This window comes from Meles meles, chromosome X (assembly GCF_922984935.1).
Source record: "Meles meles chromosome X, mMelMel3.1 paternal haplotype, whole genome shotgun sequence".
Lineage (NCBI taxonomy): Eukaryota > Metazoa > Chordata > Mammalia > Carnivora > Mustelidae > Meles > Meles meles.
The window spans coordinates 124,340,155-124,357,218 of NC_060087.1; the positions used below are offsets into that span (position 1 = coordinate 124,340,155).

General features: G+C 40.4%; 1 pseudogene; it reads right to left on the reverse strand.

Moving 5' to 3' along the window:
* Nucleotides 1-13,165: 13,165 nt before the first annotated feature.
* LOC123934770 lies at nucleotides 13,166-13,932 on the reverse strand (annotated as a pseudogene).
* Between the last annotated feature and the right edge of the window lie 3,132 nt (nucleotides 13,933-17,064).

A 17,064-nucleotide genomic window follows, 5' to 3' on the forward strand; every position in this document is an offset into this window, starting at 1 on the left:
AAATGTCTGTTCATGTCCTCTGCCCATTTCTTGATTGGATTGTTTGTTCTTTGGGTGTTGAGTTTGCTAAGTTCCTTATAGATTTTGGATACTAGCCCTTTATCTGATATGTCGTTTGCAAATATCTTCTCCCATTCTGTCAGTTGTCTTTTGGTTTTGTTAACTGTTTCCTTTGCTGTGCAAAAGCTTTTGATCTTGATGAAATCCCAATAGTTCATTTTTGCCCTTGCTTCCCTTGCCTTTGCCGTTGTTCCTAGGAAGATGTTGCTATGGCTGAGGTCGAAGAGGTTGCTGCCTGCATTCTCCTCAAGGATTTTGATGGATTCCTTTCTCACATTGAGGTCCTTCATCCATTTGGAATCTATTTTCGTGTGTGGTGTAAGGAAGTGGTCCAATTTCATTTTTCTGCATGTGGCTATCCAATTTTCCCAGCACCATTTATTGAAGAGGCTGTCTTTTTTCCATTGGACATTCTTTCCTGCTTTGTCGAAGATTAGTTGACCATAGAGTTGAGGGTCGATTTCTGGGCTCTCTATTCTGTTCCACTGATCTATGTGTCTGTTTTTGTGCCAGTACCATGCTGTCTTGATGATGACAGCTTTGTAATAGAGCTTGAAGTCCGGAATTGTGATGCCACCAACTTTGGCTTTGTTCTTCAATATTCCTTTGGCTATTCGAGGTCTTTTCTGGTTCCATATAAATTTTAGGATTATTTGTTCCATTTCTTTGAAAAAAATGGATGGTATTTTGATAGGGATTGCATTAAATGTGTAGATTGCTTTAGGTAGCATAGACATTTTCACAATATTTATTCTTCCAATCCAGGAGCATGGAACATTTTTCCATTTTTTTGTGTCTTCCTCAATTTCTTTCATGAGTACTTTATAATTTTCTGTGTATAGATTCTTAGTCTCTTTGGTTAGGTTTATTCCTAGGTATCTTATAGTTTTGGGTACAATTGTAAATGGGATTGACTCCTTAATTTCTCTTTCTTCAGTCTTGTTGTTGGTGTACAGAAATGCAACTGATTTCTGTGCATTGATTTTATATCCTGACACTTTACTGAATTCCTGTACAAGTTCTAGCAGTTTTGGAGTGGAGTCTTTTGGGTTTTCCACATATAGTATCATATCATCTGCGAAGAGTGATAGTTTGACTTCTTCTTTACCAATTTGGATGCCTTTAATTTCTTTTTGTTGTCTGATTGCTGAGGCTAGGACTTCTAATACTATGTTGAATAGCAGTGGTGATAATGGACATCCCTGCCGTGTTCCTGACCTTAGCGGAAAAGCTTTCAGTTTTTCTCCATTGAGAATGATATTTGCGGTGGGTTTTTCATAGATGGCTTTGATAATATTGAGGTATGTGCCCTCTATCCCTACACTTTGAAGAGTTTTGATCAGGAAGGGATGCTGTACTTTGTCAAATGCTTTTTCAGCATCTATTGAGAGTATCATATGGTTCTTGTTCTTTCTTTTATTAATGTGTTCTATCACATTGATTGATTTGCGGATGTTGAACCAACCCTGCAGCCCTGGAATAAATCCCACTTGATCGTGGTGAATAATCCTTTTAATGTACTGTTGAATCCTATTGGCTAGTATTTTGGCGAGAATTTTTGCGTCTGTGTTCATCAAGGATATTGGTCTGTAGTTCTCTTTTTTGGTGGGATCCTTGTCTGGTTTGGGGATCAAGGTGATGCTGGCCTCATAAAATGAGTTTGGAAGTTTTCCTTCCGTTTCTATTTTTTGGAACAGTTTCAGGAGAATAGGAATGAGTTCTTCTTTAAATGTTTGGTAGAATTCCCCTGGGAAGCCGTCTGGCCCTGGGCTTTTGTTTGTTGGGAGATTTTTGATGACTGTTTCAATCTCCTTACTGGTTATGGGCCTGTTCAGGTTTTCTATTTCTTCCTGGTTCAGTTGTGGTAGTTTATATGTCTCTAGGAATGCATCCATTTCTTCCAGATTGTCCAATTTGTTGGCGTAGAGTTGCTCATAGTATGTTCTTATAATTGTCTGTATTTCTTTGGTGTTAGGTGTGATCTCTCCTCTTTCATTCATGATTTTATTTATTTGGGTCCTTTCTCTTTTCTTTTTGATGAGTCTGGCCAGGTGTTTATCAATCTTATTGATTCTTTCAAAGAACCAGCTCCTAGTTTCATTGATTTTTTTCTATTGTTTTTTTGGTTTCTATTTCATTGATTTCTGCTCTGATCTTTATGATTTCTCTTCTCCTGCTGGGTTTAGGGTTTCTTTCTTGTTCTTTCTCCAGCTCCTTTACGCGTAGGGTTAGGTTGTGTACTTGGGACCTTTCTTGTTTCTTGAGAAAGGCTTGTACCGCTATATATTTTCCTCTCAGGACTGCCTTTGCTGTGTCCCACAGATTTTGAACTGTTGTGTTTTCATTATCATTTGTTTCCATGAATTTTTTCAATTCTTCTTTAATTTCCTGGTTAACCCATTCATTCTTTAGAAGGATGCTGTTTAGTCTCCATGTATTTGGGTTCTTTCCAGCTTTCCTCTTGTGATTGAGTTCTAGCTTCAGAGCATTGTGGTCTGAAAATATGCAGGGAATAATCCTAATCTTTTGATACCGGTTGAGACCTGATTTGTGACCCAGGATGTGATCTATTCTGGAGAAGGTTCCATGTGCACTAGAGAAGAATGTGTATTCTGTTGCTTTGGGATGAAATGTTCTGAATATATCTGTGATGTCCATCTGGTCCAGTGTGTCATTTAAGGCCTTTATTTCCTTGTTGATCTTTTGCTTGGATGATCTGTCCATTTCAGTGAGGGGAGTGTTAAAGTCCCCTACTATTATTGTATTATTATTGATGTGTTTCTTTGATTTTGTTATTAATTGGTTGATATAGTTGGCTGCTCCCACGTTAGGGGCATAGATATTTAAAATTGTTAGATCTTCTTGTTGGACAGACCCTTTGAGTAGGATATAGTGTCCTTCCTCATCTCTTATTATAGTCTTTGGCTTAAAATCTAATTGATCTGATATAAGGATTGCCACCCCAGCTTTCTTCTGATGCCCATTAGCATGGTAAATTGTTTTCCACCCCCTCACTTTAAATCTGGAGGTGTCTTCACGTCTAAAATGAGTTTCTTTAGGCAACATACTGATGGGTTTTGTTTTTTTATCCATTCTGACACCCTGTGTCTTTTGATTGGGGCATTTAGCCCATTAACATTCAGGGTAACTATTGAGAGATATGAATTTAGTGCCATTATTAGCCTGTAAGGTGACTGTTACTGTATATTGTCTCTGTACCTTTCTGATCTACTACTTTTAGGCTCTCTCTTTGCTTAGAGGACCCCTTTCAATATTTCCTGTAGAGCTGGTTTGGTGTTTGCAAATTCTTTCAGTTTTTGTTTGTCTTGGAAGCTTTTGATCTCTCCTTCTATTTTCAATGATAGCCTAGCTGGATAGAGTATTCTTGGCTGCATGTTTTTCTCGTTTAGTGCTCTGAATATATCATGCCAGCTCTTTCTGGCCTGCCAGGTCTCTGTGGATAAGTCTGCCACCAATCTAATATTTTTACCATTGTATGTTACAGACTTCTTTTCTCGGGCTGCTTTCAGGATTTTCTCTTTGTCACTAAGACTTGTAAATTTTACTATTAGGTGACGGGGTGTGGACCTATTCTTGTTGACTTTGAGGGGGGTTCTCTGCATCTCCTGGATTTTAATGCTTGTTCCCTTTGCCATATTAGGGAAATTCTCTCCAATGATTCTCTCCAATAGACCCTCTGCTCCCCTCTCTGTTTCTTCTTCTTCTGGAATCCCAATTATTCTAATGTTGTTTCGTCTTATGGTGTCACTTATCTCTCGAATTCTCCCCTCATGGTCCAGTAGCTGTTTGTCCCTCTTTTGCTCGGCTTCCTTATTCTCTGTCATTTGGTCTTCTATATCACTAATTCTTTCTTCTGCCTCATTTATCCTAGCAGTGAGAGCCTCCATTTTTGATTGCACCTCATTAATAGCTTTTTTGATTTCAACTTGGTTAGACTTTAGTTCTTTAATTTCTCCAGAAAGGGCTTTAATATCTCCAGAGAGGGTTTCTCTAATATCTTCCATGCCTTTTTTGAGCCCGGCTAGAATGTTCAGAATCGTCATTCTGAACTCTTGATCTGTGTTGATTAGGTCCCTAGCCTTTGGTACTGTGTCTTGTTCTTTTGTTTGTGGTGATTTTTTCCGCCTTGTCATTTTGTATATGTGCTGCCGAAGCGAGCTCCGCCTTGTCATTTTGTCCAGATAAGAGGGTATGAAGGAGCAAATAAACTACTAAAAGGGTGGCAAAGACCCCGGAAAAATGCGCTGTAACCAAATCAGAAGAGACCCCAAATTGTGGGGGGGAGAAAGGGGATAAAAACAGGTTCTGGAAAAAAAAAATTTAAAAAATAAAACAAATAAAACAATATAAAAAAGAAAGAAAAAATATATATATTTAGATGAACTAGTCAAAAAACGTTAAAAAAGAAAAGGGTAAAAGTTTTAAAAAAATTTGGCAGAAGAAGAAAAAAGAAAAAAGAAAAAAAAATTGAAAAAAGAAAAAAAAATTGAAAAAAGAAAAAAAAATTGAAGTAGCCGCAAGACTAAAGAATCATGGGGAGAAAGCCATGAGTTCCGTGCTTTGCTTTCTCCTCCTCTGGAATTGCTCTGCTGTCTTAGGAATTGAATCTGCTTTCTCCTTGATAGATGAAATTCGTTCTGGCTGGATATTTTGTTGATCTTCTGGGGGAGGGGCCTGTTGTAGTGACTCTCAAGTGTCTTTGCCTGAGGCGGGATTGCACCGCCCTTACCGGCGGCCGGACTAAGTAATCGGCTCGGGTTCGCTTTTGGGAGCTTCTGTTCCCTGAACGCTTTCCGTAGAGTTCCGGAGGACGGGAATGAAAATGGCGGCCTCCCAGTCTCCAGCCCGGAGGAGCCGAGAGCCTGGGGCCCCACTCCTCAGTGCGCCCCCAGAGGACAGCACCCAATCACTCCTGTATCCCCAGCCTCCAGCCGCGCTCCGAGCTCACCCAGCCCGCGACCAGTTCAAGGTAACCCCGAGCTGAGAGTTCAGTCCTCGGCTCTGTCTCTGCAGCCGGCTTCTCCGTTCTAATACCTGTGAGCTCTCCGACACTCCGACACCCCCGATCCTTCTGTGACCCTGCGGGGCCTGGGGCCACGCTGGCCCCGCGTGGGCTTCACCCCGGTTTAGCCCCTGGAGAAATGTCCCTCAGTGGAACAGACTTTTAAAAGTCCTGATTTTGTGCTCCGTTCCTCCGCCGCTTGCCGGGAGCCGGCCCCTCCCCCCGCGGTCTATCTTCCCGTCGTTTTAGATTCACTTCTCCGCCAGTCCTACCTTTCAGAAAGTGGTTGATTTTCTGTTTCTAGAGTTGCTGTTCTTCTCTTCGCTCTCCCGTTGGATTTGTAGGTGTTTGCAATGTTTAGATAAGCTATTGAGCTGATCTCCTGTTACCTGATGTAGTCTCAGGCTGCTACTTCTCCGCCATCTTAACTCCTCTGTTGTTATCTTTTTTTTTTTTTTAAGATTTTATTTATTTGAGCAAGAGACAGAGCAAGAGAGCAAGTGAGTGAGAGAGAGAGAGAGCATGAGCAGGGGGTAGGGACAGAGGGAGGGGGAGAAGCAGACTCCCCACCAAGCAGGGAGCCCAACAAGGAGCTCGATCCCAGGACCCCAGGATCGTGACCTGAGCCAAATGCAGACAGTTAACCAACTTAGCACGCAGGCGCCCATGTTTGTTATTATCTCAATACCTTCAAGATAGTATCAGCACAATGAGTTTATTTTCCTGAAATAAATATGCATTAATTTTAATATATGTAAGAATATTTATTATAAAAGTCTAAATAAATACAAATGTGTATAATTTTTAAAAAAATCATAGGACACCTGGGTGGCTCAGCTGGTTAAGCGTCTGCCTTCTGCTCAAGCCATGATTCCAAGGTCCTGGGATCCAGCACCCACCCCCCACCCTGTATCAACTCCCTGCTCAGTGAGGAGTCTGCTTCTCCCTCCTCCCTCTCCCTCTGCCCCTTCCCCTGCTTGCGTGTACTCTGTCTCTCTCTCTTTCTCTCTCAAATAAATAAACAAATAAATAAAATCTTTAAAAAAATTTTTTTAAATAAAAAAATCAGATCATTTCCTAATCACAATTCTCAGAGGTAACCGTATTTCTTAACGACCTCTTTCTTTGCATATGCATATAAATTTATTATGAACAAAAATAGGAACATAATACATATATTTTCTGTGACTTGACTTTTTCCTCATCTAACTATTTCTATCTTCATTTAATAGCCTTGTGTTCTATGGCATGGCTACACCCAGAGGTACACTAGTATATCTAATAACTGGTTCTCTGGAATAAAAAGGCCCTTATTTGTACCATTTCCCCCTTTTCTATGTGGGAGAGACTTCTGTGTTATAAATTAGCTGAACTCAAGCAAAGCACTATGACAGGATTCCAGCACACCACTGGCTGTACCATCATGTTTTTTTTTTTTTAAGTGAGGGTTCTTATAGCAACTTCTAAACAAAAGAGAGAGATTATCTTAGGATAGACCAAAATGATTATGGTGTGAAATAGTAAAAGGATTTCTTTTTGAAAACTAAAGCAAGTACATGAATAACAAGTCTATATTTTCTCAAAAACAGTCTTTATAAAATGGTACAAGAAATATAAAATATGAAACCTTATGGTTTTGAGAAGCACATTACAAATACAGTATCAACATAAGTTTATGAAAAACTTAAGTATGTACACATATTACACACATTCAGCTGAAGATTCCAAGTTGTATTTAGATAAATACTGGTTAGATATAAAGTTGACCATGAGAATTCTTATCAGTAGGCAATGGGATTATTGGTTATTTTCATTTTTCTTTAAGCTTCTGTATTTTAGAGGTGCCTGGGTGGCTCAGTGGGTTAAGCCTCTGCCTTCGACTCAGGTCATGATCTCAGGGTCCTGGGATTGAGCCCTGCATCAGGCTCTCTGCTCAGCGGGGAGTCTGCTTCCCCTTCTCTCTCCACCTGCCTCTCTGTCTACTTGTGATCTCTCTGTGTCAAATAAATAAATAAAATCTTTTTTTAAAAAAGCTTCTGTATTTTAAAAATATTTTACAAAAAGCTCATTATGTTTATAATCTATAATGCAGGTTTAAAATTAAAATTCCACTTTTATGATCAGTTTCTGTAGTCCCAAAATACCTTACTTTTAGAAAGTGTTAGAAATATAAGGCAAGCAAAGTCTTGTAATTACTGAATCTATGTAAATTGTCATGGAAATCATGCATAATTATTTAGCCACTATATGTCAAAATTCCATTGTTTTAATTTGCTAGCATTTAGAACTTGTTTGCTCCTGGTTTAGCACCATTACTCCTTATACAGTAATAAAGCATAGTTTCAAATAAATGTAATTGAATTACATATACATGTACTAAAAATATTAAATAAAATTGGTAATATTCAGAGTCAGCTAATATTCACTGAGTCATTTTACTAAATGTGTAATTTACTCTTAAACAGTAAGTACTGAATAAATGTTAACTTCCAATTGTGTTATTACATCATTTATTTCAAACTCTAGGCATACCTGTAGTCAATGTCCCAGTAGTAAATAGGAACAATTCGAAGTTATTCAGACAGGAAAAGTGTTTTGTTTTGTTTTGTTACAGTAAATTAGTTCTTTTCAAAACCATTACAAGGGATAGGAGAAAAAATTCTGAGAAAAATGAAGTAGCAAGAACTTCTTTACCTTCCTGCTTGCAACAACTGAAAAAACAAAGTATATTGATCATCAGCTTTCAAGACATGGGACATTAGCTAATTAGGGACAGTGATATCCATGACACAGGATACAAACAACGTGAGGCTTAGGAGCACCCAGCTTATCGCCTGGAGTGAGTTTCCAGGTTGTGGTACAGAAGCAAGAAACCTGATGAGAGCCTGGTGGTTCCGCCATGGTGAAGGGACAGAGCTGGGCATCCAGGTAGATCAAGGTGGCTGGAGTTCAGGGGGCAGAACGCCAGGGGGAAATGAGAGGAGGGGGTGGAGAATGGGAGAAGGAGAGAGAGAGAATTCAGGGATCTACAGATGCCCCCCAACGCCACTCCCGGAGTACTCAGCCTACTACTGATTGCAAATGTGTGTGAGGACACTTCCTTAGGCCTAGGGAAGAGCTGCGCAAGAGGTTTGGGAGGAACAATGCCCGGGGCTCAAACAGGAGGGAGCATAGTGTGCAGAGTATTCTTCGTATACAAAGTGGTATTCGTATACAAAGAGGGGTTTGCAGCCGAGGTGAGGCAAAACTATCCCTAGACTAAATATTACTCTCATCCCACCTAACAAAGGTTATATTACCCCAAAGTATTACAGCTTCCTAGCAGCTCATTAAGCAAATTAATCCAGTGTGACTTTACCTTTACAGTCTTTGTGAAACCATCATGTACTTAGACTCTTCCATTGAAATGAGGGACGTGTGTATTACATATAGGATCTCTGGGATTATAGACTGGGAGCGCTTTGGAATTCATCTCAAAACAGTTCCAAACCATTAGGAACTTTCTATAGATCAGTGGTAACTTCCAGCCTGTGTTGGGGCCAACAGTACAACAGGACCTTCTCCAAATGAACTCTATGGCAGAAGACAATGATTTTTTTTTTTAAAGGATAAATACTAAAAATGTGCTATTTTGAATATTGCAGAGACTTTTTTGCATTTTTATTGTAGTGAAATGTACATAAAGTAAATGCACATGAAGTAAAATTCCCCCTTTTAGCCATTTCTAAGTGTGTAGTTCAGTAGCATTAAGCTCATTCACAATGCAGCTATCACTGGTATTTCTTTCCAGAACTTTTCCAAACAGAAGCTCTGTACCCATTGGTACCCAGAGTACCAAGAACTCCCCTCTCCACCCTCCCCCAAAACCCTTGGTAATTTTTATTCTACTTTCTGTATCTGTGAATTTGCCTCCTCTTTAAGGGGAATTATACAGTATTTGTCCTTTTGTGTCTGGCTTCTCTCACTTGACATAATGTTTTCAAGGTTTATCCATGTTGTAGCGTGGATCAGGACTTCATTCCTTCTATGGCTGAATAATATGTTTCATTTAGCCAGTCATCTGCTGATGGACACTTGTGCTGTTTTCACCTTTTAGCTATTGTGAATACTGTTGCTATGAACACTGGCATACAAGTATTTGTTTGCATACCTCTTTTCAATGGAGGGGGTATGTAATTAGGAGAGGAATTTCTAGATCGTTTGGCAATTCTATGTTTACTTTTTAAGGAACCACCAAACTGTTTTCCACATCCTTATCAACACTTGTTAGTTTCAATTTTTTTCCACAGTAGCCCTCCTGGTGGGAAGTGGTATCTCATGATTTTGATTTGCATTTCTCTAATGTTTAATGATGTGGAGCATCTTTTCATGTACCTATTGGCCATTTGTATAACTTCTTTAGAGAAATATGTACAAAAATCCTTTGGCCATTTTGGATCAAGTTTAGTTTTTTATTTAGTTGTAGAATAAACTTATGCCTCTGAAACTTAAATCACAAAAATGTTTAGAATTTGAGCTAGCAAAAGGCTTTATTGAGGAAGACTGTTTTACCACTGTAATTATTTAGAAATGCTGGGGTGTGGTGATAATTAAAAAATCAGCTTTTATTGGGTTTTATAGTTGTATTAAAACTTTGCAGACAAAGATCCTTTTTATCACCTGCCCTGGGAGTGGACTACCCCCACTCCCTACCCCCAGTTTCTTAGTGAGAAAAGAACCTAATCAGTATTGGTAGGTGACCAGGACATGATTTCTTTGTTTTGTCATTTTTTTTTTTAAACTCTCATAGTCACAGTCACCGTCCACACATCAAACCCTCTTGCCATCTGGGTTGTAGCAATCTGGATCCTAATGTTGTTCTCTACCCCCAAACAACTGCAGTAACAGCACATCCATATATTACTTGCCACTGTGATAAAGTGTTCAGGAAGGAAACTTATCTTCAGTGCTCAGTTCTGAAGCTCAGTCCTTATCCCTAATGTCTGGCTAACAGTGGACCTGAGGGTCCGGTCCCCAACCATTCAGGACACCACTTCCCTCCCTTCTCACACACCTGCCTTGGCTCCTGCTTCCCTCCCCACCAGTGAAGAATTCACAGAGACACACAGGATTTCATCTTTTTGCAACTTGATTTTTATTTTAATCATAGCCATCAGTTTGCCCTGTTGGTATGAGATTCAGCTTCTATGTGGTTGGCCATTTCCCAGAAAGCAGGCCTCTGGAGATGCAACAAATATTTCTTTCCTTCTTTTTTTTTTTAATATTTATTGATTTATTAGAGAGAGAGAGAAGGGAGGGAGGGACAGAGGGAGAGTGTGAGTGAGGAAGCAAACTCCCCACTGAGTACAAAGCCTGCCTAGGGCCTTGATCTCAGGACCCTGAGATCATGACCTGAGCTGAAATCCAGAGTCAGAAGCTTAACCGACTGAACCACCCTGGTGCCCCTCAACAGGTATTTCTAAGGTCTTTGGCCTTTTTTATTCAGTTACTGGCTACACAAGTTATGTGAAGTGGTGGGCTTCTCCAGGGTCTCTTGTCCTGGGAGCTTTGATCTTGTCTCTTATTTTGATTTCTTCTCCTACTTTGATGTCATTTCTATTCAGCATGTGGTGACAGTTGCATATTGGCTTTATGCTCTTTTCAGCTTTTTTGAATGAATGGTAGATGTCTCAGACTGCTTTTGTCGGGTTCCCTTGAAGAATATTTTGGTCTTTCTGGTTGTTGGTGCCGGGATGGCAAGAGAGCGAGGCCAGGGCATTAGTTTGGAGAAAGAGCATGAGGACTAAATGGGAAGAGGGGGCTTCATGAAAAAGGATGGAGACCTATGAGGGGCTTTGTGCCAGGCAGGGATAGGGTAAAGGACTTGGGAGACAAAGAGGAAGTCATCTCACCTTGACACCATCTCTGGACCTCACTTGACAGAGGGTCTTTCTCATCTTCCTCCCTTTGGTCCTTGGGGTTGGTTGTATTATAACTATCCCTGGCCCCTGTGTTTTCCTGGTTACCCTAGCCATGAGGAAGGCAAGAACCAGCCTAAAGAGAGCCTCTGACCTGCCTATATGTACTGTCCCCAGGAATGAGGAGTCACGTTCTTCAGTTTGACTGATCAGCTAAGCACTACCCAGCCAATGGTGGGTTGAGCACATTAGAAGTTACTGAGCACTTCTTTGGACATCAATACAGCATGGCAGATACTGGGGAAGGCATGATATGGCTTTTAAATCCCAAAGTACCACTCTTAACACCTCTGTGGGTGTGATTCTAGGGAGGCTAAGGTTCTTTGGTTGTACGAAAGGGGCTTTCTTTAACCCTCTAAAGAGCATTCTCACACTGACCTGTTAACCTTCCTCATCACTCCTCATTCAATTCTGGAGGCTCACAAAGCAAGGAGAGGGTATTTTCTCCAAGTCATTCCCCATAGCCACCACTATTCTGTGATTCATTCTCTTCTCTCTCACCCTTCACCATTACCTAGTATTTTATATATCTTACCTAAAATCCCTCCAGGCTAATGTGACCATTTTTAAGTCTTCATGGCGTTGAGGATCATCCTACTTCTCTCCTATTAGAATAGATATAATTAAAAAGACAGTTACAGACATTGGTGAAGATGCAAAGCAACTAGAAATCATAGACAATGGTACAATCACTATAAAACAGTGCAATCACTTTGGAAAACTGGTAGTTTCTACAAAAGTTGAACAAACCTCCCTGTGATCCAGCCATTGCACTCTTTTTTTAAAAATTTCTGATCTTATTTATTTGTTACTCTAGAAAATCTCATTTTCTTTCTTTCTTCCTTTCTTTCTTTCTTCCTTTCTTTCTTTCTTTATTCATTTTCAGCATAACAGTATTCATTGTTTTTGCACCACACCCAGTGCTCCATGCAGTACGTGCCCTCCCTATTACCCACCACCTGGTTCCTCAACCTCCCACCCCCCGCCCCTTCAAAACCCTCTGGTTGTTTTTCAGAGTCCATAGTCTCTCATGGTTCATCTCCCCTTCCAGTTTCCCTCAACTCCCTTCTCCTCTCCATCTCCCCATGTCCTCCATGTTCTTTGTTATGCTCCACAAATAAGTGAGACCATATGTTACTTGACTCTCTCTGCTTGACTTATTTCACTCTGCATAATCTCTTCCAGTCCCATCCATGTTGCTACAAAAGTTGGGTATTCATCCTTTCTGATGGAGGCATAATACTCCATCGTGTATATGGACCACATCTTCCTTATCCATTCGTCCGTTGAAGGGCATCTTGGTTCTTTCCACAGTTTGGCAACCATGGCCATTGCTGCAATAAACATTGGGGTACAGATGGCTCTTCTTTTCACTACATCTGTATCTTTGGGGTAAATACCCAGCAGTGCAATTGCAGGGTCATAGGGAAGCTCTATTCTTAATTTCTTGAGGAATCTCCACACTGTTCTCCAAAGTGGCTGCACTAACTTGCATTCCCACCAACAGTGTAAGAGGGTTCCCCTTTCTCCACATCCTCTCCAACACACGTTGTTTCCTGTCTTGCTAATTTTGGCCATTCTAACTGGTGTCAGGTGGTATCTCAATGTGGTTTTAATTTGAATCTCCCTGATGGCTAGTGATGATGAACATTTTTTCATGTGTCTGATAGCCATTTGTATGTCTTCATTGGAGAAGTGTCTGTTCATATCTTCTGCCCATTTTTTGATATGATTATCTGTTTTGTGTGTGTTGAGTTTGAGAATTTCTTTATAGATCCTGGATATCAACCTTTTGTCTGTACTGTCATTTGCAAATATCTTCTCCCATCCTGTGGGTTGCCTTTTTGTTTTGTTGACTGTTTCCTTTGCTGTGCAGAAGCTTTTGATCTTGATGAAGTCCCAAAAGTTCATTTTCACTTTTGTTTCCTTTGCCTTTGGAGACATAGCTTGAAAGAAGTTGCTGTGGCTGATATCGAAGAGGTTACTGCCTATGTTCTCCTCTAGGATTCTGATGGATTCCTGTCTCATGTTGAGGTATTTTATCCATTTTGAGTTTATCTTTGTGTATGGTATAAGAGAATGGTCGAGTTTCATTCTTCTACATATAGCTGTCCCGTAGAAAATCTCAGTTTTGACTAGACTCAGACTTAGAGATAGAAGCTCTCAGAGAGGACTGCCTCCATCTCTTGGCAATTTTTTGCTGGTATTTTTCTTGGGCTTCCTTCATCCTCTTGGCCAAAAGTTTAGTATAGTCTGCAGCCTCTTCCTTATTTTTCTTAGTGTGTTGTTTCTTCAGAACAGTACACAGATGCTTGTGTTGGAGGACATGTGGAGTAAAAAGATGCTGAATTTTAAGTGCTTTAGTTCTAGGTTTCTTACCTTCTTTGTTTAGGACCTTTCTCACAACATACTCGTGGACATCATCTTCTTTAGAGAGATCGAAAAATTTGAAGATTCTGCTAGGTCTTTTGGGCCTCAGGTGATGAGGCACAGTAGTATCCACTAGTCCAGGAATATCCTTCTCCCCCCAACCTTTTTTTTTTTTTACAATGACCAAATTGAAAACACTGACATCCGTAGAGCAACTCCAGACTTTTTTCTCTAGTCCTACTTGGTCTCTAGCAGGAATGCCCATTACTCAGCAACAGCCAGACATGGCCATGGGTCACTCCGATTCCTGCAGGAGGCTTGCTTGTCATTGTCACCACTGATTCAGACCACGGAACGTTCCATTTTTCCTGGAGCATCAACAGCAACTTCTGTAGCCATACGCTTCTCAAATAAGGTATAAAGTTTATGTTCATCGTCCACTTCAGTGAGTTTCTGGCAGCTAGGAGCTGGAAAAGAGATGTTCGGCTTTGTCCTAACAGCCTGTTGCCTTTGAAGTGCCATGAAAAAGAGCCAGCTGCTGTGATCTTAAATTATTTATTCCAGGGCAATGAAAACATGTCTCTACAAAGACTTGTAGGAACGTTCCTAGTAGCTCTATTTGTAATAAATAAAAACTGGAAACAAAGTGAGTGCAAATGTCCATCAGTGGGTTGTGTGAGTGAATAAGGTATTTTCATAGGATGGAATGCTATCCAGTAATACAGAGTAACGAAATCTGAAACATGCAGCAACATTGATGAATCTCAAAAAAACATTAAGGTGAGTGAAAGAAGCCACACAAAACAGAGTACATGCTGTAAGATTCCATTTGTATATAAAACTTAAAAATGTAAACTAATCTGTAGTGACAGAAAGCAGATCATTAGCTGCCCGGGGCTGGGGGACAAAGAGGAGGGAGAGGGTTAATTAGATCAATTATAGCTCAATAGATGTGTTAGAACATCCATAAGCAAGCAAACTACAAAGCCCTGGCAGGAATAAGGTGGGGACAGGCAAGCAGTGGCTTAGAGAGATGCTGCTGCCCGGGGTTAGGGATCTGCAGGAAGTCACTGCCAACCTTACAGATTGTCTTCAGCCTCAAAACCGCTTAAGTGCTTGGGAGATGCAGAGCGTGCAATGAAAAAACACCCTCTGTTTGAAATCGCAACGTGATTATAAATTTTTTCCAGGAGTCTGCTTGCCACTTGCAGAAGAAGCAGCAAATGTACCTGTGCTTCTCATTTGTGCCCCAAAGCTCATGCCAGTGCATGTTAGCATGGCATCTAAGACTCTGGAACTCGGCTGGGAGATCCCAAGTTTGCATCCTGTGCAATCGAGGGGATGCTACGTGGCAGAATGTAAAAGGGTCCTGAATGCCAACAGAAAGTCAGCAGGCCACGCATAGGATTAGGAAGCCCGACAAAATGTATAGGGTTCTCTATCAGAAGCAACTTTTTGAAGAACTGCTCAGGCAAAGCAAGGAACCAGTGTAACGTTTCTTCCGCACTTGTTGTTTAGCTTTGGAAAGACAAAGTCATATGCTTATAGCTGATTATATAATTTCTCACACAAGCTAGGAGACCTCTTTTAAAGTGAAATTGAGGGTATTAATGTTCACACCTGGATAAACAAAAGTAAACTAGGCTTGTGCTGGGCAAACATGGACCAATCGTCCAGCAATCTAAATAAGAAGAGTCCTTTGGATCAATTAGTTTGTGATACGGGATTCAGGACTCTCCAAGTCACAGTTTGACAGATGGTCATGAAACAACTCGGGTTCTCTAATTGCAATGAGGCTTGGGAAAAATTGTTTCACCTAAATTATCATGTTGAGTTTGTGGTGAGGCCTAAGAGGCTGTTGCTTTGAGGAAATGTGAGCCTCAAATATAAGAATATAACTGATGCGAAGTTGCCTAATACTTTTGAGGCAACAAACTACAGAATGAATCAGAGACGGGAAATTCATCTCGAGGCTCTGGGCGGAAATGTAGAGATGGTCCTCAGGCAAGAGATCAAACTTAGAGATTCATTTAAGCACTCTGCTTGCGTCATCTCAGTCCGTTCTCTTAACAAATCTGTGACACCGGTAGTATTAACCCAATTTTGTAAGTGAGAGAAATGACGACTAAAGAGCTAAAGCATCCTGTTCAAGTTCCCACAGCTAGTGGTGAGTCAGGAATTGAACGTAATTCTCTTTGATGCCAAGCTTAGTGTTTGTTCCACTAAAGGCCATGCTGTCCTTAGTAGTCATTTACCACTAATGGCTCTCACTGCCCAGAATACAGAGACAAACCAGAGGATGGATCTATTGGATGGTTCATGAAACTGAATCTGGAATTGAATCTGGAAAGTCTGAAATGTTCTTTTAGAGAAATTATTACGCAAGTAGACCGAAGAACCTCATGGTCTGTTGTGTCTGGAGCAGCGCTTTTTAAGCTTTACAAATCACTTGATAAAATGCAGATTCTGATTCAGTAGGTCTGAGATGAAGCTTGAAATTTTGCCTTTCTTTTTTTCTTAAATATTTTTATTTATTTGAGAGAGAGAGCAAGAGCACATGAGTGGAGGGGGGGAGACAGAGGGAGAAGCAGACTCCCCACTGAGCAGGGAGCCCAATATGGGGCTTGATCCCAGGACCCTGGGATCATGACCTGAGCTGAAGGCAGACACTTAACTGATTGAGCCATCCAGATGTCCCCCAAAGCTGATATTCTTTTGCCTTCTGGTTTGTGGACCACTCTTGAGTAAGGAGACTGCAGGATATGAATGGATCTGCGTGATTCTTGAAGTCCACTTTAAGAAAGTTTAATTCTGCCAGTGAGAAGGTCATTCCTTTGTTACTTTGTTTTGTTTTGTCTCTAATGGGAACCTGTTGGTATTAGGACAAACCACTAGTGTATATGTTTCTTTTTTTTTTTTAAAGTAGATCTCCTCCTGTTTTCTGTTCTCTACTGTCCAGCACTTATGTGAATGACCGGGCTGACCATTATGTTCTCCAAATAGCCACAGTCAATTTAAATATTAAAGAAGAATATCTGTTTGCCTTCACAGAGAATCAACACATTCAGAACACTGCAATTATCCAACATAGATAGACATTGGATCTATTAAGTAGAAAGGATGGCTGCATCATTTCTGGGGTAACTCTCAAATATAATACACTTCAGTGGGGTTTTCTCCCTTACTGAGATGATACATACAACTGAATAGTGAAAGAACTAGAAGAAAAATGGAAGAGTATTCTGTTCTTTAGTTTATTTAGGGCTCTTGGTGGGCAGGGTTTGTCACCAAAGGGCAATTCTACAAGGCATTTTTGATAGGAATGACTGAAGTCTCTTCCAAGTTATTAAGCATACTTACACAATTTAATTCTTTAAGGAGAGTCCCTGAGGAAGATAACCAAGAAAAGGATAGCAATCTTAAACAAGGAGTAAAAACAAATGACATTTTGGAGATTGTAAAAAAAATCTAGAGAAATGAGTTTTGTTTAGAGAGAGAAAAGGGACAGAATGATTATAAAATTACTGAAAAACCTTCTCCTTCTCTTCTAATGACAAAAAGAGCAGTATCACCAAACTTTAATCTCAGGGCAAGCAGCAGAAAGAGGACAGGATCTGCCTCCACACTGTCCAACCTACTCCCTCACTTCTCTTT